The 21,973-nt window shown below is 52.1% G+C and overlaps 1 protein-coding gene across 1 annotated transcript in view; it reads left to right on the top strand.

The window, feature by feature from the left end:
* NT5DC2 (5'-nucleotidase domain containing 2) overlaps positions 1–21,973 on the top strand; it is a 182,855-nt gene that overhangs the window by 60,104 nt on the left and 100,778 nt on the right. The gene's annotated exons all lie outside the window — the stretch shown is intronic.

The following is a 21,973-nucleotide window of genomic DNA, read 5'->3' on the forward strand; positions in this document are numbered from 1 at the left end:
AACTTTTAGTTAGATAAGTAAAAGGGGGCCCCAGAGCTGATTCAAGCAGGAGGGATAAAGAAGCTGCACGGATGGCAGGAGCAGTTAACCTTGAAGATAAGAAGCAGCCTGCCTGGAGACAATGAAGGGGCCCAAGGAAGAAGGGGAAGAACCCAGACCTAACTGTTACTATTGGTCCAAACTATCGCTTGAGGGGTGGGGAATTTAGATTGTAAGGGTATAATTGCCCAGGGATTTCTTTGTTCGGGGTCCCTCTTCGGAGGCACCCAGCTTGAGCTGTAATTACCGCGCGTGTATCACTAAATTTTATTTTTCTTCAATCTGACTTCGAACTTCTGCCTCAGCAGGAACCTAGGGTCGGACCCTGTTATGGAGGCCGGCGAGCCTGATTTTCCATAACGTCCCCTAAGTGGCTCCTCCAAAGGGATGTTTCCTGAGCGCCGCCAGCGCATCTCTGAAACGTGGATTGTTTTCTGTGCTCTACCTGCAGTTGTATGACGTAAACAACTGAACAAAATAGATCCTCGTCGTATTGGCGAGGATGAGGAGGGAGGCAGAAGCAAAGAAATTCAATCGCGTATCATAAGTCAAATAAGCAGTGACTGCTCAGCATGTAAGACTGTGCCCAAAGACCAGTGCTAAGATTAACGGAGTGCCTAAACTCCACCGTGTTCTGGTCTCCCCCTGTTTTGGAACAGATATCTCCAAGCTCGTGTACAAACCTTCCCATTTCTTTGCATCTGCTGTATAGAGGCTTGGGCTTCCATGCCATGTGGCAGAGGTAGAAAGTCCCCTGCAGTCTCCAGAAATGTTTTCTGTGTCTCGTTACTTTTCCCTTAAATAATTCCCCCTTAATGCTCGTAGATTCTCTAACGCCGGAAGAGAGCACGGGCTAAACTTGCGAGCAGCCCTCCAGGGCTGCTTTGGCACATGGCAGCAGTGCCTGGGGGCTCGTGGCTGTGCCCAGCCGGGGCCCCGGGAGGAAGGGTTTCGGCGCGCGGGGCTCTCTCCCCGCAGCGCCCCAGCACAGCGGACCTCTGCCCAGAGCCTGCTGCCAGCGCCAGCCCTGCGAGCGCCCTGCGGGAGCGCCCCTGCTCTAAGGCCCGGGCCCTGCTGCCCGACGCGTGCCTGAGGCCCCGGGTGTGCGCAGAGCCCCGCCGCGGGGACGGGGGGCCTGGGGGAGAGCGGGCAGGCTCGTGCTGTGCTCCACCGCCAAGGGCTGTACGTGGGACGCCCGTTCGCCCTGGGCTCTGGGGCTGTGGGCCATCCGGGCCAGAGGTGCCCGGCAGGATCCACCCAAGCCCCTGGGGCCAGGAGAGCCCAGGCTGCATGGCCAAAAGGCCAGGGTGCTGCACGGGCACCCGGTCACCAGCACTGCGAACTGCTCTTGTCCCGCAAAGGAAGCCCGCGATTTCCCCGGCTCCGCAGCTCCCAGCACCCGCCCTTGGCTCCGTCTCAGCCCAGCCGGCCTCCTGAGGCCAGCAAGGCCAGAGGCACGTGGACAAGGCGCTCGCCAGGTCTGGGGAAGGTCTTGCCAACAGCTGGCGAGAACAGAGCCCCGCCGGTGCCCTCCCCGAAACCAGCCCCCGAGAAAGGCGACGGAGGAGGAAGGCAAGGAAGAAAAGTGAGATCTCCCAGCACCGTTGAGATTAGGTGGCACTTTTATTCTGCAGGGGGCAGGGGAGTGGTGCCGTTGTTGGGGCTGCCCCACGGCTCGTCCTGCGGGGTGTTCAGGACCGGCTGTAAGGATGTTGTGTCCGGCGGAATAGCCGGGAGCGTCCTGGCCGTCGCTCTGGCCCTGGCCGTCCTGCCTGGGGGCTGCTCTCAGGAGCTGGAGAGGTAGAAGACGACTCTGATTTGTCCTGGCTGCTGGTTTGGGAGGTGGCCAAGTCCGATGCGGATGTGGAGGGTGTAGCGGAGTCGGAGGATGACTCTGATTTGCCCTGGCTGCTTGTGCTGGGCTTGGCCAGGTCTGGCTCCGAGCTGGAGTGTGTAGCAGAGCTGGAGGATGACCCTGATTCTCCCTGGCTTCTTGTGCTGGGCTTGGCCAGGTCCGGCTCTGAGCTGGAGTGTGTAGCGGAGCCGGAGGAAGACCCTGATTCTCCCTGGCTGCTTGTGCTGGGCTTGGCCAGGTCCGGCTCTGAGCTGGAGTGTGTAGCGGAGCCGGAGGAAGACCCTGATTCTCTCTGGCTGCTTGTGCTGGGCTTGGCCAGGTCCGGCTCCGAGCTGGAGTGTGTAGCGGAGCCGGAGGATGCCGCCGCTCCTGGCTGGCTGCTGGTGCCGGGGCCGGACGGCTCTGGCTGTGCCCTGGGGGCTGTAAGGGAGGTGGGAAGGTCAGCAGCACGGCCCCGAGCCCTTGCCTGGCCCTGGCCCGAGCCCGGGCACCTGGGTGCTTTGCCTCTTACCGGGGCCCCTGCCGGCGCACCCGTCGCATTCCCAGGCATCCATGTCGGCTGCCACAGCCGAGCACCGTCGGTGCGTCCCTTCGGACGCGCAGGAGGAGCATAAGAGCAGCTCCCAGGGCCTGCGGAAGCAAAGGGCAGAGCTCTTGCACTAAGTGCCTGCTCTCAGCACGACGGCATCTGCTGCCGCCCCGGCAGCTGCCACGCTGCAGCTTTGGTGACGTACCCGCTCTCCTCCGCCTGCTGCCTGCCTTTCCGATGGAGGCACTGGCCGGCATCACACTGGCTGTGCCTCTCGTAAAGCTCTTCATATCTCCCGTCCTCCTCCCAGGCTGGTGGTCTGCAGAGAAGGAAGGGAAAGGCATGAGCCTCCCCCGCGTCGGGCACGTGCAGGACGTCCCTGCTCTCCCGGCCCCCCGCCCCGCTTCCAGCTCCGTGCGGAAGCAGGGCCCCGGCTAGCCGGAGCCCTGCGGGCCAGGACTGCCTCGGGAGCCCTTGGCCCGGCACAGCCCTTGGGCCCTTCTGCCTCGGGAGCCCGGCACGAGGGCAGCAGGAAACCAACCTGAACGGGACCAGGATCCCCATTTTTAACATTTCAGGAAGAAACTTCCTCTTGTTTTTGCATTGCGGGCAGCGGAAGCATTCCCTGCCCGCGCTGGTGGCCTGTCCCTGCGGGAGAGAGACAAGCGGCGTTCGCGGGGCGCTGCTGGGCCCTGGCGGCGCCCACGGGGCGAGGGAAGGCTCCTACCTGGATGCAGCCCCGGTGGAACCAGGCCCCTTTGCAGGACGGGCACACCATGGTGCCGAAGGACAGGTTTTCGTCCACCGGCTCCATGCAGATGATGCAGGCGGTGTCTGCATCGGGACGCACGGGCACCGCCTGCTCCGGGCGGTGCTCCGAGCAGAAGGACCTGGGGTGAACATGGAGGAGAGGGGCAAGGTCAGGAAGCGCTGAGGCCTTCCACGATGCCCAGAGGAGGGCAAAGGGGGCACAGAGGAGCCCTCCGCAGCCTGGCTCTGGCTCCGGCAGCTTCCCCGGCTGCTCGGCCAGCGCCGGCACGAGGCCCGTCGAGGCAGGGAGGCTCCGGCGCCAGGGCCGGCAGCCCTTACCTGTACGCCTTGAAGAACTGCGTCACGCAGCCGTTCTCGGAGGCGCAGGGGAGGTGGAAGCTGCGGCTGCAGCCCTCTGCCTGGCAGTTAATTGCGGCTCCGCGCTCGCCGCAAGCAAAGCAGCTCTGCAAAGAGCGCGGCAGCCGCCGTCGGCAACGTGCGCTGCGCCTCCGCGGCCAGCCCCACACCCCAGGAAAGGCCCCGGGATCCGGGCCCTGCCGGCTCCCATCCCGCAGAGCCACCTCGCGGATGAGGTTGCTGCCCGCGCTGGAGCTGCTGGGCAGCTCCTGGGAGCGGGAGCGTTGCCCGGAGCCGCTCGGGAACACCGGCATTTCCGTCCCATGGAGCTCCCGTCCCTGCCAGCTCCTCACCTTCTGGCCTGCAGCCTTGACTTTCTGGTTGATGTCCATGGGAAAGAACCCGCAGATCCCTTCCCACTCCATCCCGCGCTGCTCCAGCCCGCTGGCGAGATACTGCAAAGTGGGAAAGCGCAGGAGCTCGGCAGGGAGCTCCGAGGGCCGGTGCCGGCCGAGCCGAGGGAGCCTCCGGGGCAGCTCACCAGGCAGAGCTCATGGACACACAGCCCTTCCTTGCGGTGTGTCGGCCCGCAGACGTCCACGCTGACATCCGCCCGGCGGCAGAGCACGCACGCTGGAGGGAGAGAGCACCCACGCCCGCTGCTGAGCCCTGCCAGGCCTGGGCCAGCGTCCCGCGAGACCTGCCGGGCCTCGCCCAGCCCCGGCTTCGCTGGGCAGCGGCGCCAGGAGCTGCGGGAACGGGAGCTACGGGGACGGGAAGGGCACCCTCACCCTTCTCGCTGGAGTCAGGCGCCTTCCTCTTCATCGTGACCGCAGGGGTGGTCAATGGAGCGTTCCGGAGAGCCCTGGCCGCAGACGCGCCGGGATTTCTCTTCCAGATCCTGCTCTGGCGACCCTGCCGGAGAAGCGGGTCCCGGGTGAGTTTGCGGAGTGGGAGCCCGGAGCCGTGGGACAGGGACACCCGCTCCTGCCCCGGGAGCCCCGTGCCAGCCCCTGCCTCCCCTCCTGTCCGTCCCCTCCCGTCCGTCCCCTCCCGTCCCGTCCCGTCTCTCTGCTCCTCTGCGTTTTCTTCACCTCCCCGAGTCGTTCGGAGGCGTGCTGCCTCCAAACCTGGGCCCTGCTGCCGCCGCGGCTCCTTATATGCAGCCCGGGGTGGCCGTGTCGCAGCGATGCGGTGGCCGTGTCACAGCGAGGTGGTGGCCGTGTCACAGTGGGCAGCAGGTCGCCGAGGGCTTTCGCGCCCCTATTTGGCCTGCAACGGTGGCCATGTCACAGTGGGCAGCCGCTGATGCGGGGGAGGCTGGGAATCTGATGCCATCGTTTTTGTATAAAAGAGAAAATAAAACAAAGTATTTGCAAATTGGTACAGTGGGATGTGAAATTAGTCCTAGCTTACATCTTAGGAGAATGTGTGTACATGTGCTTGTGTGTGCTAGCCACTTCCAGCAGGAATCTCACTGGGATGTGAACAGGGAGGATTTCTTGGAATGAAGCTGAAGGTACGGGGTGCATTGATGCTAGGAAAAATCAAAGTTTAAGTCGATACCAAGGCTGCTGAATGGAGCACGGTGATCATGGAAGTGCTGGTGTGGACGGGACAAGGGTGTCTTGACTGCTGCTGATGTCCAGTCCTGTCCAGTTATTTAATTGTGTAGCCAAGGCCATTATGATCCTAAATTAGTAACAGAACACGTGTGCTTTGCCTGCCCTTGACAGGTGAAATGTTTTATCTCCCATGAGCTGCTCTGGGGGCTCTGGGACGTGCCTCGCGCCCAGCAGTGGCGACGGCAAGCTTGTTCCCTGAGCAATTCCAAGTGCGTCTGTAAGAGTCCTGCAGAGCTTTGGATCGGTTCAGGGCTTGGAAGGGGAGTTAGAGAAGGGAGGTTGAGCTGTTTTGGTTGCGAAGGATGCAACGGTTTTAGATTCACACGTATTCTGTTAATGATTAGGTATTGCAAGGTATCTTTGTATGCTTTCCTTAAGTGTATTGATTCACCTTAATGGAAGTTTTGCAGGGCAGCTGGAGCGAAATTTGATGCGTAAATCTAGCTTTAACAAAGTACCGCTGTATGTGTAAATTCAGTAGGTATCTAGCAGGTTGGAGAAATAAGAGAAGTCGTGTTGCAGCCTTCAGAGTGTTTTTTGGTGGTGTGTTTTTTGGGTTTTGTTGTTGTTGTTTTAATTAGTAAGGTATGTATGGAATCTTCTTGCCAAATTTCAAGGTTGCGACTGTCTTCTGCTGAGGACTTGCCTGTCCTCACAACCAACCAACCTTTTGGACTGCAAAGCTCTTTGCTTAAAGGTAAATCCTTTCATGGTACTTCATTTTAGAAAAAGAATGTATAGTTTTTATTTCATTAAATAACTGGGAAAGCAGTATTAATTGGAACAGTTTGTTGGCAGGAACATTGTCACTGCAGCTCAGTCCACAAGAAAGAACTAATTTACAGATCTGCTTTCATCTGACTGCTAGAAATGTTCATCATGTGGAAATGTATTTTAAAGTATGGCAGTGCAAGAAAAAAAATTGAGTACGTTTGGCAGAAGGTTAAATATTTTATTTGAATACTGGATGCCTTGGGTTCTGTTTCAGTGATGTAATTTATGCTGTTGAGGGAAGTGGCATGTGCAAGTATAAACTGTTGTTTAATTATAGTGGCTAATTCCTCTTCCTCTCCCACTCCAACCTTCCAGTCATTGTGTGGAAAACCCTATAATTACAGGTAGGCACTTAAGGACAGCTTAGGTCAGATGTGCAATGGATGTGAAGGAGATGGAGCTAAGCAGCATGTAGGGAAATTACAAATTTGAAGTCTCCAAGCAGTGCGCCTGTGGTACAGAAATTCTTTACTGGCCTTTGTAAATTGCCCAGTTTATTAAATAAAGTAGAAACCGAATAGTCTTAGACCTCCCCCATATATACAGCCTCATCTTCAAGTGTGTTTGAATTCCCAAAGGCTTTGCAATACTTAGCCGCAAAGATGGGCCATTGGACTGAATCAAGCAGCAAATCCTAGTTTTTGAGTATTTGGAACCATCATGGATTGTGCTAATACCACCAGATTCTCTTGTTTCTCACCATTAACAAAAATTACACCAAAGAACCCGGGATGAATTTTAGTTAAGTTATTGTTGCATTTATTTTCTTTTGAGGACTGGACGGGACTCCCTTTGGAGCCTGTAGAGCTGAAACTTTTAATTTCTCTGAAGGTCAGTGGTGAGCAAACTTGCAGCACTGGCTCTCTCCCGCCCGAGTAGCTGGGGCACTGCTGGCGCTGCTCTTTCCGGCCCGGGAGCAGGAGATTGGAAGTGCGGATGCAACCTGGCTCCTCCCGCAGGGCGGTGCAGAGCACTACCGCTAAGCCCCTGGGCTGGCCCGAATCAAGTCTTGTAAGCGTTGTTTATTTATTTCAAAATCATGTCTCTGTACGTTGGAGGCGGTTCAGTCGATTGCAGTAAAATTTAGGATATAATGGCTACAGTCTAGAATTCAAAACCAGCAAAAGAAGCTTTTTCTGACTCTGGTTTAAAGAAAAAAAAAGACACGTCTGTCTAGCTGGTGCCCCCCCTTGTTGCGCGCGTGCCCCCCCTTTGTTGCACGCTCGCGCATGCGCCCCCCGCTTTCTCGCGCGCTCTCGGTATTTGAACCCCTCATTTGTTTTCCACCACCGTTCATTTTACTGGAGTAAGTGAAACTTCCATATTAAAATAAAAGTACGTATGGGAAACGGTTGGTTTCTGTGAGAGTGGAAAATAGATTAATCTAGGACCGGTATTTGCATAAACCACTTGGAGACCACTTATTATTTGTTCCACTTTCTCAGTCCTTCCCTTCTGTGAGAAAACTTACTGCTTGCGTAAAAACTCAAGATGTCTCTGTACAGTAAGAAAAGGTGGATTAGAAATCAGAGGTTGAACTGTTGAAGGAACGGAAATGGAATCACAGTGCTGAGCTGGAAGAACAGGAGAAGAAAACCAGTGGAGATCAATGTGCCTCTGCTGCGAAGAGTCCATGTGATGAAGCGAGTCCAGAGAGCACGTGATGATGGATATACCAAAGCTCGGACAATAAAACCTGAAGCTGAGAAGTTTGGTCGGCAATTGAAGGAAGCTTAAGGAGCTTTCAGAGCAGTGGTGAGAGGCAATGTTGTGGATTGGATCATTCAGCTTGCTAGAGGGTGACTCAGTCTCTGCAAAGGGTATTGCAGGAAAAGCAGGGTGCGGTTGCAGCCATCAGTACGGGATTTAGAGAGGAAGACATTGACTAAAGTGGACGAATGTGGAGCTAGTTGGTACAGTCCAAACCGTTTTGATGCAGATACTCCAGTTTACCTGGAAAACGCATTCCTTTCCCTATGCTTCTTTGCAAAATGACTAAGAACAAACAACTCAGAAGGGCTCTCTCTCTCGCGCAGGACCGTACGGGCAGCCCTGATGCAAAAGAATGGCCGTCATCCACAATTTCTCCCAAACTCCGACACTCCCAGAACAAGTTTTCTTATCCTGTGAATGCGAATGTTTAGTTCTGGTGTGGATCGTAGGATGCAGGGAGTTCCTGGCAGCAGGAAGTCGAGTTGTGGTGCAGACCATACCTTCCCCAATAATATACATGGTGTCTGCAAGACCTCCAAGCAGGCAGGTATCAAGCCCGCAGTAAGCCCAGTGAATCCTAGGTGTAATGAATTGGGGAAGAGCAGTGGGGAAAAATGAAAGGTTTTTGCCGAGGTACTGTATGGATTGCTAATGGAAGGGTATGAGTATGAGTGCGCACTATCAGTGTATCAGAGAAAAATGGGCCGATTAAGTCTTGACTTGGTCTTGAATGAGCAAAAGAAAGAATTTGGCAAATACTGTTTGCTACAGATCCGCTTGCTTTAAACAAGGGAGGAAAAACAGTTTTACAACAATTTGGGTAAAGCAGGAGACCGAAACAAAAGGAAGGGTGCCCACTTTGCTCACGGAGATGAAATTTCAGCTATTAAAAAGATAATAGAAGAAGATTCAGAGAAACCGCTAGCTATTTTCACAGATTTGGAATAGGTTTGCCAATCTCTGTTTCCCAAACAAGATGGGGAAGGAAAGGGACATGTTCAGAGGGTGGTAAAACAGTAATACACACCACCCTTTGGGAACGTGGGCTCAGTCCCCAAGGATTACACAAGCAGTGTGTTTGAAAAAGCACAGTCCAGTTGTGGTTGTGGAAAAAGCTGATTGTACAGGGTAGCAGGAAGAAGTAGCGAAACAAAGAACGGACACCTCTTGGGACAAGTGGTTTCATCCATCTCAGTTAAAGCTTTGGAAAAGCGAATCAAAAATGTAACTCAGTATCTGTGGATGCGGTAATCAAAGGCACTCCAGGATGCATCAGAGCGATAGCAGCTACAGCAGCCCTTATTAGAAAAACACGACCTGTAGTTTTGGGTCACCCAATGACTGTGTATATGCCACAGAAGAAGAAAGAGAATTGGAAAAAGCGTGAAGCGGTTCAAGACGAAAAAGGAATTTGGACTATCAGGGGTAAGCCCCTCCTTTCCTTAAGGTATTTACTTTCTATGGTTAGGTGATATCATGATCGTGGACATGGAGGAGCATTGACTGTTGCCTCATGTATTCTACAAACCTGGGCGGCTCCCGAGTGCATGTGGTTGCGAAATGCATAACAACAACCTGCCCAACTTGCCAAAAATTTAACGATACTTATCCAAAGATTAACAGAAGAGGCCGCCCACGGGCTTATTTTCCATTCCAGCGTCTACAAATTGACTATGCTGACATGCCAGCAGCGGAAAGATTTAAACATCTCCTTGTGATAGTTGATCAGCTAAGCAGATGGGTGGAAGCCTTTCCTACCTGCAAAGCAGATACGGCTGCAGTGATTAAAGCCTTGTCAAAAGAAATTGTCCCTAGGTATGGAGTCCCAGAAACTATAGATTCAGATAGGGGTTCTCACTTTTCAGCTGGAGTTTTAGGGAAATTATATCAAATGCTAGGAATTCATAGAGAATTGTACACACCTTATCATCCCCAGTCTTGAGGACAAATTGAGAGAATGAACAGAACTATTAAAAACAAGTGAGCACGGGTATGTACACAGGCAAGTCTCAAATGGCCTAATGCCTTAAACTTAGTGCTGTGGGAAATTAGAACAACCCCTGTACAACCGGGAGGATTATCCCCAGCAGAAGTCTTATTTGGGCATCAGTTGGCTACAGGAACTTATATCCCAGCTAAGACCAGCCTGTTGGATGGAGATGAACGGCTAACCCAGTATGTTCTAGGTATGCAAACAAAGGTTTGAAAATCTTAAAATTATATATGTATTTATTTGTGAGATAAACACTGTCAAAGCTCAAGACATTTGTCTTGATACTGAACAAAATGTTTGTCATTTTGAAATACATCCTGATGAAACCCCTGAAACTATACTTGTATATATTGGAAAAGGATGTGTTTGTATGAGAACCCTCTGTAATCTTATATTCGTAGATAACATTACTGTAGACACAAGTAATCGCTCAAATATTGGTGTTTGTAATTTCACCAAAATTATGGGATGTGGCTTTAATTATTCAGCTCCTGTTGTGTCTTATCAGTTATTACAATCTAATTATACCTTAAGTCAAGATTGATCGCCTACCCCCATCGGAATGAATCTTACATTGGTAAAGAAACTACTACAACATGATGACCTGTGTCAACTGTTAAAACGCATCTGAAACAATGGACAGAAAGCTCTAATCACCGTTCATCATGATACAGAAGAGATACAGCCCATCTCGGAAAGAGTGAAGAAGGATGGAGAATATCATTGGTGGGAGGCTCTTCTGGGATGGTCACCAACCGCAACAGGGATCTATAATCACATGTTGCACCCAGTAGTAGTTGTGTTAAGTTTGACCATGTTACACCCGTTGCTTACAACCATATTGTATATGAGATGATGGAGAGTGATAGTACGCCTCGAAAGGCTTCGAGAACTCTGCTTAGCATATTGGCAGGGATGCTTAATAAAAACAAAGGGAGGACTGTTAGAGAATATTGAACTGAAGCTGTTTAGAATTAATTGCTTAGCATAACTTGCTTAGCATTAGTAGCTAAATTTGCTGAAGCCTTAGGCCTCGGGCCGTGAACTTTTAGTTAGATAAGTAAAAGGGGGCCCCAGAGCTGATTCAAGCAGGAGGGATAAAGAAGCTGCACGGATGGCAGGAGCAGTTAACCTTGAAGATAAGCAGCAGCCTGCCTGGAGACAATGAAGGGGCCCAAGGAAGAAGGGGAAGAACCCAGACCTAACTGTTACTATTGGTCCAAACTATCGCTTGAGGGGTGGGGAATTTAGATTGTAAGGGTATAATTGCCCAGGGATTTCTTTGTTCGGGGTCCCTCTTCGGAGGCACCCAGCTTGAGCTGTAATTACCGCGCGTGTATCACTAAATTTTATTTTTCTTCAATCTGACTTCGAACTTCTGCCTCAGCAGGAACCTAGGGTCGGACCCTGTTATGGAGGCCGGCGAGCCTGATTTTCCATAACGTCCCCTAAGTGGCTCCTCCAAAGGGATGTTTCCTGAGCGCCGCCAGCGCATCTCTGAAACGTGGATTGTTTTCTGTGCTCTACCTGCAGTTGTATGACGTAAACAACTGAACAAAATAGATCCTCGTCGTATTGGCGAGGATGAGGAGGGAGGCAGAAGCAAAGAAATTCAATCGCGTATCATAAGTCAAATAAGCAGTGACTGCTCAGCATGTAAGACTGTGCCCAAAGACCAGTGCTAAGATTAACGGAGTGCCTAAACTCCACCGTGTTCTGGTCTCCCCCTGTTTTGGAACAGATATCTCCAAGCTCATGTACAAACCTTCCCATTTCTTTGCGTCTGCTGTATAGAGGCTTGGGCTTCCATGCCATGTGGCAGAGGTAGAAAGTCCCCTGCAGTCTCCAGAAATGTTTTCTGTGTCTCGTTACTTTTCCCTTAAATAATTCCCCCTTAATGCTCGTAGATTCTCTAACGCCGGAAGAGAGCACGGGCTAAACTTGCGAGCAGCCCTCCAGGGCTGCTTTGGCACATGGCAGCAGTGCCTGGGGGCTCGTGGCTGTGCCCAGCCGGGGCCCCGGGAGGAAGGGTTTCGGCGCGCGGGGCTCTCTCCCCGCAGCGCCCCAGCACAGCGGACCTCTGCCCAGAGCCTGCTGCCAGCGCCAGCCCTGCGAGCGCCCTGCGGGAGCGCCCCTGCTCTAAGGCCCGGGCCCTGCTGCCCGACGCGTGCCTGAGGCCCCGGGTGTGCGCAGAGCCCCGCCGCGGGGACGGGGGGCCTGGGGGAGAGCGGGCAGGCTCGTGCTGTGCTCCACCGCCAAGGGCTGTACGTGGGACGCCCGTTCGCCCTGGGCTCTGGGGCTGTGGGCCATCCGGGCCAGAGGTGCCCGGCAGGATCCACCCAAGCCCCTGGGGCCAGGAGAGCCCAGGCTGCATGGCCAAAAGGCCAGGGTGCTGCACGGGCACCCGGTCACCAGCACTGCGAACTGCTCTTGTCCCGCAAAGGAAGCCCGCGATTTCCCTGGCTCCGCAGCTCCCAGCACCCGCCCTTGGCTCCGTCTCAGCCCAGCCGGCCTCCTGAGGCCAGCAAGGCCAGAGGCACGTGGACAAGGCGCTCGCCAGGTCTGGGGAAGGTCTTGCCAACAGCTGGCGAGAACAGAGCCCCGCCGGTGCCCTCCCCGAAACCAGCCCCCGAGAAAGGCGACGGAGGAGGAAGGCAAGGAAGAAAAGTGAGATCTCCCAGCACCGTTGAGATTAGGTGGCACTTTTATTCTGCAGGGGGCAGGGGAGTGGTGCCGTTGTTGGGGCTGCCCCACGGCTCGTCCTGCGGGGTGTTCAGGACCGGCTGTAAGGATGTTGTGTCCGGCGGAATAGCCGGGAGCGTCCTGGCCGATGCTCTGGCCCTGGCCGTCCTGCCTGGGGGCTGCTCTCAGGAGCCGGAGGTAGAAGACGACTCTGATTTGTCCTGGCTGCTGGTTTGGGAGGTGGCCAAGTCCGACGCGGATGTGGAGGGTGTAGTGGAGCCCGAGGATGACTCTGATTCTCCCTGGCTGCTTGTGCTGGGCTTGGCCACATCCGGCTCCGAGCTGGAGTGTGTAGCGGAGCCGGAGGATGCCGCCACTCCTGGCTGGCTGCTGGTGTCGGGGCCGGACCGCTCTGGCTGTGCCCTGGGGGCTGTAAGGGAGGTGGGAAGGTCAGCAGCACGGCCCCGAGCCCTTGCCTGGCCCTGGCCCGAGCCCGGGCACCTGGGTGCTTTGCCTCTTACCGGGGCCCCTGCCGGCGCACCCATCGCATTCCCAGGCATCCATGTCGGCTGCCACAGCCGAGCACCGTCGGTGCGTCCCTTTGGGTGCGCAGGAGGAGCATAAGAGCAGCTCCCAGGGCCTGCGGAAGCAAAGGGCAGAGCTCTTGTGCTAAGTGCCTGCTCCCGGCACGATGGCATCTGCTGCCGCCCCGGCAGCTGCCACGCTGCAGCTTTGGTGACGTACCCGCTCTCCTCCGCCTGCTGCCTGCCTTTCCGATGGAGGCACTGGCCGGCATCACACTGGCTGTGCCTCTCATAAAGCTCTTCATATCTCCTGTCCTCCTCCCAGGCTGGTGGTCTGCAGAGAAGGAAGGGAAAGGCATGAGCCTCCCCCGCGTCGGGCACGTGCAGGACGTCCCTGCTCTCCCGGCCCCCCGCCCCGCTTCCAGCTCCGTGCGGAAGCAGGGCCCCGGCTAGCCGGAGCCCTGTGGGCCAGCACTGCCTCGGGAGCCCTTGGCCCGGCACAGCCCTTGGGCCCTTCTGCCTCGGGAGCCCGGCACGAGGGCAGCAGGAAACCAACCTGAATGGGACCAGGATCCCCATTTTTAACATTTCAGGAAGAAACTTCCTCGTTTTTCACTGCAGGCAGCGGAAGCATTCCCTGCCCGCGCTGGTGGCCTGTCCCTGCGGGAGAGAGACAAGCAGCGTTCGCGGGGCGCTGCTGGGCCCCGGCGGTGCCCACGGGGCGAGGGAAGGCTCCTACCTGGATGCGGCCCCGGTGGAACCAGGCCCCTTTGCAGGACGGGCACACCATGGTGCCAGAGGACAGGTTTTCATCCACCAGCTCCATGCAGATGATGCAGGTGGTGTGTGCGTCGGGACGCACGGGCACCGCCTGCTCCGGGCGGTGCTCCGAGCAGAAGGACCTGGGGTGAACATGGAGGAGAGGGGCAAGGTCAGGAAGCGCTGAGGCCTTCCACGATGCCCAGAGCAGGGCAAAGGGGGCACAGAGGAGCCCTCCGCGGCCTGGCTCTGGCTCCGGCAGCTTCCCCGGCTGCTCGGCCAGCGCCGGCACGAGGCCCGTCGAGGCAGGGAGGCTCCGGCGCCAAGGCCGGCAGCCCTTACCTGTACGCCTTGAAGAACTGCGTCACGCAGCCGTTCTCGGAGGCGCAGGGGAGGTGGAAGCTGCGGCTGCAGCCCTTCTCCTGGCAGTTAATTGCGGCTCCGCGCTCGCCGCAAGCAAAGCAGCTCTGCAAAGAGCGCGGCAGCCGCCGTCGGCAACGTGCGCTGCGCCTCCGCGGCCAGCCCCACACCCCCAGGACTGCCTTGGGAGCCCTTGGCCCGGCACAGCCCTTGGGCCCTTCTGCCTCGGGAGCCCGGCACGAGGGCAGCAGGAAACCAACCTGAATGGGAATTTTTTTCCCCTAAGCCCTCATATCACATAATTGTTAGAGTAGCAGCAATGGGTATTAGAGTACTTGTAGACAGCTGAGCCTAAATGCAGAGATGACTTTCCAAACGCAATATGGGCAAGTAAACACTGATATATAAACCCTGTGCTATTTTGTCCAGTTAATATAATGCTATATGGGGGGGGGGGGGGCGGGGAAAAATCCAAGATGAGAGCAGTTTCCATCAATACAAAACAATCTAATTAAATATGAATATTTCCTTTGTGCCAAGATATTACATATGCATTATGTGACTTACTTCTCCCCCACGGGTCTTGTTGCAAGAATGGTGTCTGATCAAGCAGAGAAAAGTGGTAGCAAGACTCTGTTTGCTCAGTCTAGTTTATTTAAAAGAACTAACAAACATTAAATAGGTGGCAGAAGCCTAAATGCAATGAACTTTTCACTGCTGCATTTGGTTTAAAAAAAAATAAAAATAAAAAACTAAGTGGATGGTGGAAGAATATACTGCCAAAATCTCTTTCAACTTATATCACAAACTTGTGGATCACAATTCATCTTGCAGAGATAAAATCTTGCACCTACCATTCCTATGGCAGTAATGTTTCTTTGATATTAATATGATTGAAGAATTCAGGATATCCGTCTTGAAATGTTTCAGCTAAAATTCATTTTTTTCCATCCTCGCCTCATACTGTCTTTCAGACCGTTTCCTACGGTAAACATCATCTGCCAGAAAAAGATATTATATTAGCAATTTCCAAGAGCATGATGGAATTAAATGTATAAAGTCTACCATCTCTTTTTAAATTTTTCAATCCTATTTCCTCTTGCAGACACTGACAGGCAACTGAAAATTAAAACCAACATGAATCATTTCTACCCCTTAAAAATAGCTTATTCTTCCTCCCATCTAGGCTAAAGCTCTTCCCCTGGGTCTTGAGGAAATGTTCTTACAAGCAAACTAAGTTTCCAGTGTGATAACTTCTTTTATTTTTAATTATTCTCATGGGAAAGTAGACAATTGCCAAACTAGCTGAAGCCAAAGGTAAATTAAATTATAGACACAAAGCCCAATGCCTATGGTCTGCTAGCATGGCTTCAATATTCTAGCTTTTCTTAAGAACAAAGGAATGTACCCAACTTCAGTCTTCTTAACCGTTCTGCCTGCCTTCCCCCTTCCCCCAAATATCCAGCCTCAAAGGTGATGGAAATAAAAGTAGTCCTGTGATTTCTACTTTCAGTTGTTAGAAGTCCAAAATAACTGTTACTCTGAAGAGATACTTGACTCTGAAGCACTGTTCTGGAAGGCCCTGACTATATCAGCAAGGAACAGAGATGGCAAGCACAGTGACAAAACTGCATCCCTGCTTTGATGGGGTATCAGCAAGGTCAAACACAGCTGTGTAAAGGTAGAATCCTCCCACTTCTACAAAAATCCTTTCCTTTCTCCTTCAGGGAATGGCAGTGGCCTACGCAGTAGAAAAGTAACTGTAGGTACAGTGCTTGTGAGCTGAAGGAGCAGATTACGGTCCAAAAGGCGTAGAAGACTTAGACCTATGATATTTTACTGCAGCAGTAAGCCATAGTTTATCTTTGGCCAGATAAGAGTCTCTCACTGCCCCCCTCAAAAAAACCCTACCATTTTGCATGGATTATTGAGCAGTAATAAGGTTAAACTGCACAATTACTATTACTGTATTACGGTACCAGGCATGGCATTCTTTGCAAGAAAACAAGGCTTGCGTTGAAATGTAAAGGCTGCTACACAGCTGATATGCTTTAGTTTCTAACCTGACTTTGTTACATGTATGCCACAGAAATATTAAGTTGAAAAAAACCACAGCAAACCCAAGCTTTCAAAAGTGAGCATGAGAAGCGGAGCGATTTTGTTTGCAGGGAGTGTCAGCTGTGGAAACTGTGTCAAGCTGTTTTATTCTATAGGAAAATCTCAAATAGATTTCCCATGAAAACTGGAGTGTTTTCACATAACACACAGTAGAGCTGAAACATTACAGTTCCTTGTTCTGAAATCTACAAAAAAACTTACAGTGAGACTTCTTAAAGGGAAAAGAGCACCACATAAAAACTAAATGTCCTAACTTCTAGAAACTGCCATTAGCTGAAAAAAGTTCTCATGACTCATTTTCATACTTTGTTTTCAATTATACATAAAAAGATTCCACATTTCAGACGAACCCCCACCTAAATCCTGACAAACCAGAAGAGTCTTTTTCAAGGTTAAAAATTCTAATTTAGTATTCTAAACCCAATATTGGGGGGGCGGGGGTGGGGAAGGTGCCCCGTGTCTTCTACTACCGCTAGAGAGGCAGAATCTGGAGTGTCAAACCCTACCCTAGTGGGAGAACTGGTTGATTTTCTGAATATCTTTAAAGTCCTCCAGGTCAGGACACCACATCAGACCCTCCACACTACTCGATTTTTGGTTTTTTTCCTCTCCCCTTCTTCAAGCAGCCTCTTCTACATTATATTGACCTCCAGAGGAGCCGCGGAGCACACTAGCGGATCAGAGCACGTGGCTGATGCAGGACTGCCAGAGCCTTCAGCTACGGGAGGAGCTGCGCGTGCGGGGGAGGGCAGCGCGCTGTCAGTCCCGTGTCTGCAGCGAGCGACCTTCGACAGGCCTGCGCGGGGAAGGAGCCGCTGCGCTGCGGCCCTCACTTACAAAACGTCTCCTTGCCAATACGGACGTTGATCATGAACCACTCCATCGCTCCCCCGAGCAGAAAGAAGAAGGGCAGGAACCGGTAGGCGCCGAAGCGCTGCTTCCCGGGCATCAGCTGCAAGAAGCGCTTCACCTTCTTGCTCACCAGCATGACCAGGCCGGGATCAGCGACTTCAGGAGCTGATTAAAAAGCAAAGCAAACCCAAACCAAAACAACAACAAGAAAGCGGGGGCGTGTGAAAGGAGGAACGCACCGTACAACAGCCCCCAACACGCCGAGGTCAAACCGCGCCCGCCAAGAGGAGCCCTCGGCACCGCGCCCCGGCCGCTGTGGGGGAGACCGGGAACAGGGCCGCAGCCCGCTGCCTGACGGCGGCAGAGTAACGGGGCGCCCAGGGCCAACCTCGCCCCCGCCCCGCCTGCAGCTGCAGCAGCCCCTTCAGCTCCCAACGGCCCTAACCGTCCCCGACCCTTCGCCCGCCCGGCGGAGCGCGCAGCCAATCAGCAGAGGCGCCTCGCGCGCGCGCGACCCCCCCCCGGGCAGCGCGCGCCCCTCACCTCCGGCGAGAGCGGCCGGGCAGCGCAGCGCAGCGCAGCGCAGCGCAGCGCGAGCCCCGGCAACAGCGCCGCGGAAGGGCGTGCTCTGCCGCCACGTGACGCCGCCTCGCCTGATTGGCGGGAGCGGCGCCGGGGGGCGGGACGGGGCGGCGGCCCGAGTAGCTGGGGCACGGCTGGCGCTGCTCTTTCCGGCCCGGGAGCAGGAGATTGGAAGTGCGGATGCAACCTGGCTCCTCCCGCAGGGCGGTGCAGAGCGCTACCGCTAAGCCCCTGGGCTGGCCCGAATCAAGTCTTGTAAGCGTTGTTTATTTATTTCAAAATCATGTCTCTGTACGTTGGAGGCGGTTCAGTCGATTGCAGTAAAATTTAGGATATAATGGCTACAGTCTAGAATTCAAAACCAGCAAAAGAAGCTTTTTCTGACTCTGGTTTAAAGAAAAAAAAAGACACGTCTGTCTAGCTGGTGCCCCCCCTTGTTGCGCGCGTGCCCCCCCTTTGTTGCACGCTCGCGCATGCGCCCCCCGCTTTCTCGCGCGCTCTCGGTATTTGAACCCCTCATTTGTTTTCCACCACCGTTCATTTTACTGGAGTAAGTGAAACTTCCATATTAAAATAAAAGTACGTATGGGAAACGGTTGGTTTCTGTGAGAGTGGAAAATAGATTAATCTAGGACCGGTATTTGCATAAACCACTTGGAGACCACTTATTATTTGTTCCACTTTCTCAGTCCTTCCCTTCTGTGAGAAAACTTACTGCTTGCGTAAAAACTCAAGATGTCTCTGTACAGTAAGAAAAGGTGGATTAGAAATCAGAGGTTGAACTGTTGAAGGAACGGAAATGGAATCACAGTGCTGAGCTGGAAGAACAGGAGAAGAAAACCAGTGGAGATCAATGTGCCTCTGCTGCGAAGAGTCCATGTGATGAAGCGAGTCCAGAGAGCACGTGATGATGGATATACCAAAGCTCGGACAATAAAACCTGAAGCTGAGAAGTTTGGTCGGCAATTGAAGGAAGCTTAAGGAGCTTTCAGAGCAGTGGTGAGAGGCAATGTTGTGGATTGGATCATTCAGCTTGCTAGAGGGTGACTCAGTCTCTGCAAAGGGTATTGCAGGAAAAGCAGGGTGCGGTTGCAGCCATCAGTACGGGATTTAGAGAGGAAGACATTGACTAAAGTGGACGAATGTGGAGCTAGTTGGTACAGTCCAAACCGTTTTGATGCAGATACTCCAGTTGACCTGGAAAACGCATTCCTTTCCCTATGCTTCTTTGCAAAATGACTAAGAACAAACAACTCAGAAGGGCTCTCTCTCTCGCGCAGGACCGTACGGGCAGCCCTGATGCAAAAGAATGGCCGTCATCCACAATTTCTCCCAAACTCCGACACTCCCAGAACAAGTTTTCTTATCCTGTGAATGCGAATGTTTAGTTCTGGTGTGGATCGTAGGATGCAGGGAGTTCCTGGCAGCAGGAAGTCGAGTTGTGGTGCAGACCGTACCTTCCCCAATAATATACATGGTGTCTGCAAGACCTCCAAGCAGGCAGGTATCAAGCCCGCAGTAAGCCCAGTGAATCCTAGGTGTAATGAATTGGGGAAGAGCAGTGGGGAAAAATGAAAGGTTTTTGCCGAGGTACTGTATGGATTGCTAATGGAAGGGTATGAGTATGAGTGCGCACTATCAGTGTATCAGAGAAAAATGGGCCGATTAAGTCTTGACTTGGTCTTGAATGAGCAAAAGAAAGAATTTGGCAAATACTGTTTGCTACAGATCCGCTTGCTTTAAACAAGGGAGGAAAAACAGTTTTACAACAATTTGGGTAAAGCAGGAGACCGAAACAAAAGGAAGGGTGCCCACTTTGCTCACGGAGATGAAATTTCAGCTATTAAAAAGATAATAGAAGAAGATTCAGAGAAACCGCTAGCTATTTTCACAGATTTGGAATAGGTTTGCCAATCTCTGTTTCCCAAACAAGATGGGGAAGGAAAGGGACATGTTCAGAGGGTGGTAAAACAGTAATACACACCACCCTTTGGGAACGTGGGCTCAGTCCCCAAGGATTACACAAGCAGTGTGTTTGAAAAAGCACAGTCCAGTTGTGGTTGTGGAAAAAGCTGATTGTACAGGGTAGCAGGAAGAAGTAGCGAAACAAAGAACGGACACCTCTTGGGACAAGTGGTTTCATCCATCTCAGTTAAAGCTTTGGAAAAGCGAATCAAAAATGTAACTCAGTATCTGTGGATGCGGTAATCAAAGGCACTCCAGGATGCATCAGAGCGATAGCAGCTACAGCAGCCCTTATTAGAAAAACACGACCTGTAGTTTTGGGTCACCCAATGACTGTGTATATGCCACAGAAGAAGAAAGAGAATTGGAAAAAGCGTGAAGCGGTTCAAGACGAAAAAGGAATTTGGACTATCAGGGGTAAGCCCCTCCTTTCCTTAAGGTATTTACTTTCTATGGTTAGGTGATATCATGATCGTGGACATGGAGGAGCATTGACTGTTGCCTCATGTATTCTACAAACCTGGGCGGCTCCCGAGTGCATGTGGTTGCGAAATGCATAACAACAACCTGCCCAACTTGCCAAAAATTTAACGATACTTATCCAAAGATTAACAGAAGAGGCCGCCCACGGGCTTATTTTCCATTCCAGCGTCTACAAATTGACTATGCTGACATGCCAGCAGCGGAAAGATTTAAACATCTCCTTGTGATAGTTGATCAGCTAAGCAGATGGGTGGAAGCCTTTCCTACCTGCAAAGCAGATACGGCTGCAGTGATTAAAGCCTTGTCAAAAGAAATTGTCCCTAGGTATGGAGTCCCAGAAACTATAGATTCAGATAGGGGTTCTCACTTTTCAGCTGGAGTTTTAGGGAAATTATATCAAATGCTAGGAATTCATAGAGAATTGTACACACCTTATCATCCCCAGTCTTGAGGACAAATTGAGAGAATGAACAGAACTATTAAAAACAAGTGAGCACGGGTATGTACACAGGCAAGTCTCAAATGGCCTAATGCCTTAAACTTAGTGCTGTGGGAAATTAGAACAACCCCTGTACAACCGGGAGGATTATCCCCAGCAGAAGTCTTATTTGGGCATCAGTTGGCTACAGGAACTTATATCCCAGCTAAGACCAGCCTGTTGGATGGAGATGAACGGCTAACCCAGTATGTTCTAGGTATGCAAACAAAGGTTTGAAAATCTTAAAATTATATATGTATTTATTTGTGAGATAAACACTGTCAAAGCTCAAGACATTTGTCTTGATACTGAACAAAATGTTTGTCATTTTGAAATACATCCTGATGAAACCCCTGAAACTATACTTGTATATATTGGAAAAGGACGTGTTTGTATGAGAACCCTCTGTAATCTTATATTCGTAGATAACATTACTGTAGACACAAGTAATCGCTCAAATATTGGTGTTTGTAATTTCACCAAAATTATGGGATGTGGCTTTAATTATTCAGCTCCTGTTGTGTCTTATCAGTTATTACAATCTAATTATACCTTAAGTCAAGATTGATCGCCTACCCCCATCGGAATGAATCTTACATTGGTAAAGAAACTACTACAACATGATGACCTGTGTCAACTGTTAAAACGCATCTGAAACAATGGACAGAAAGCTCTAATCACCGTTCATCATGATACAGAAGAGATACAGCCCATCTCGGAAAGAGTGAAGAAGGATGGAGAATATCATTGGTGGGAGGCTCTTCTGGGATGGTCACCAACCGCAACAGGGATCTATAATCACATGTTGCACCCAGTAGTAGTTGTGTTAAGTTTGACCATGTTACACCCGTTGCTTACAACCATATTGTATATGAGATGATGGAGAGTGATAGTACGCCTCGAAAGGCTTCGAGAACTCTGCTTAGCATATTGGCAGGGATGCTTAATAAAAACAAAGGGAGGACTGTTAGAGAATATTGAACTGAAGCTGTTTAGAATTAATTGCTTAGCATAACTTGCTTAGCATTAGTAGCTAAATTTGCTGAAGCCTTAGGCCTCGGGCCGTGAACTTTTAGTTAGATAAGTAAAAGGGGGCCCCAGAGCTGATTCAAGCAGGAGAGATAAAGAAGCTGCACGGATGGCAGGAGTAGCCAACCTTGAAGATAAGCAGCAGCCTGCCTGGAGACAATGAAGGGGCCCAAGGAAGAAGGGGAAGAACCCAGACCTAACTGTTACTATTGGTCCAAACTATCGCTTGAGGGGTGGGGAATTTAGATTGTAAGGGTATAATTGCCCAGGGATTTCTTTGTTCGGGGTCCCTCTTCGGAGGCACCCAGCTTGAGCTGTAATTACCGCGCGTGTATCACTAAATTTTATTTTTCTTCAATCTGACTTCGAACTTCTGCCTCAGCAGGAACCTAGGGTCGGACCCTGTTATGGAGGCCGGCGAGCCTGATTTTCCATAACGTCCCCTAAGTGGCTCCTCCAAAGGGATGTTTCCTGAGCGCCGCCAGCGCATCTCTGAAACGTGGATT

Source organism: Apteryx mantelli, chromosome 12 (genome assembly GCF_036417845.1).
Source record: "Apteryx mantelli isolate bAptMan1 chromosome 12, bAptMan1.hap1, whole genome shotgun sequence".
In the NCBI taxonomy this organism is placed as follows: domain Eukaryota; kingdom Metazoa; phylum Chordata; class Aves; order Apterygiformes; family Apterygidae; genus Apteryx; species Apteryx mantelli.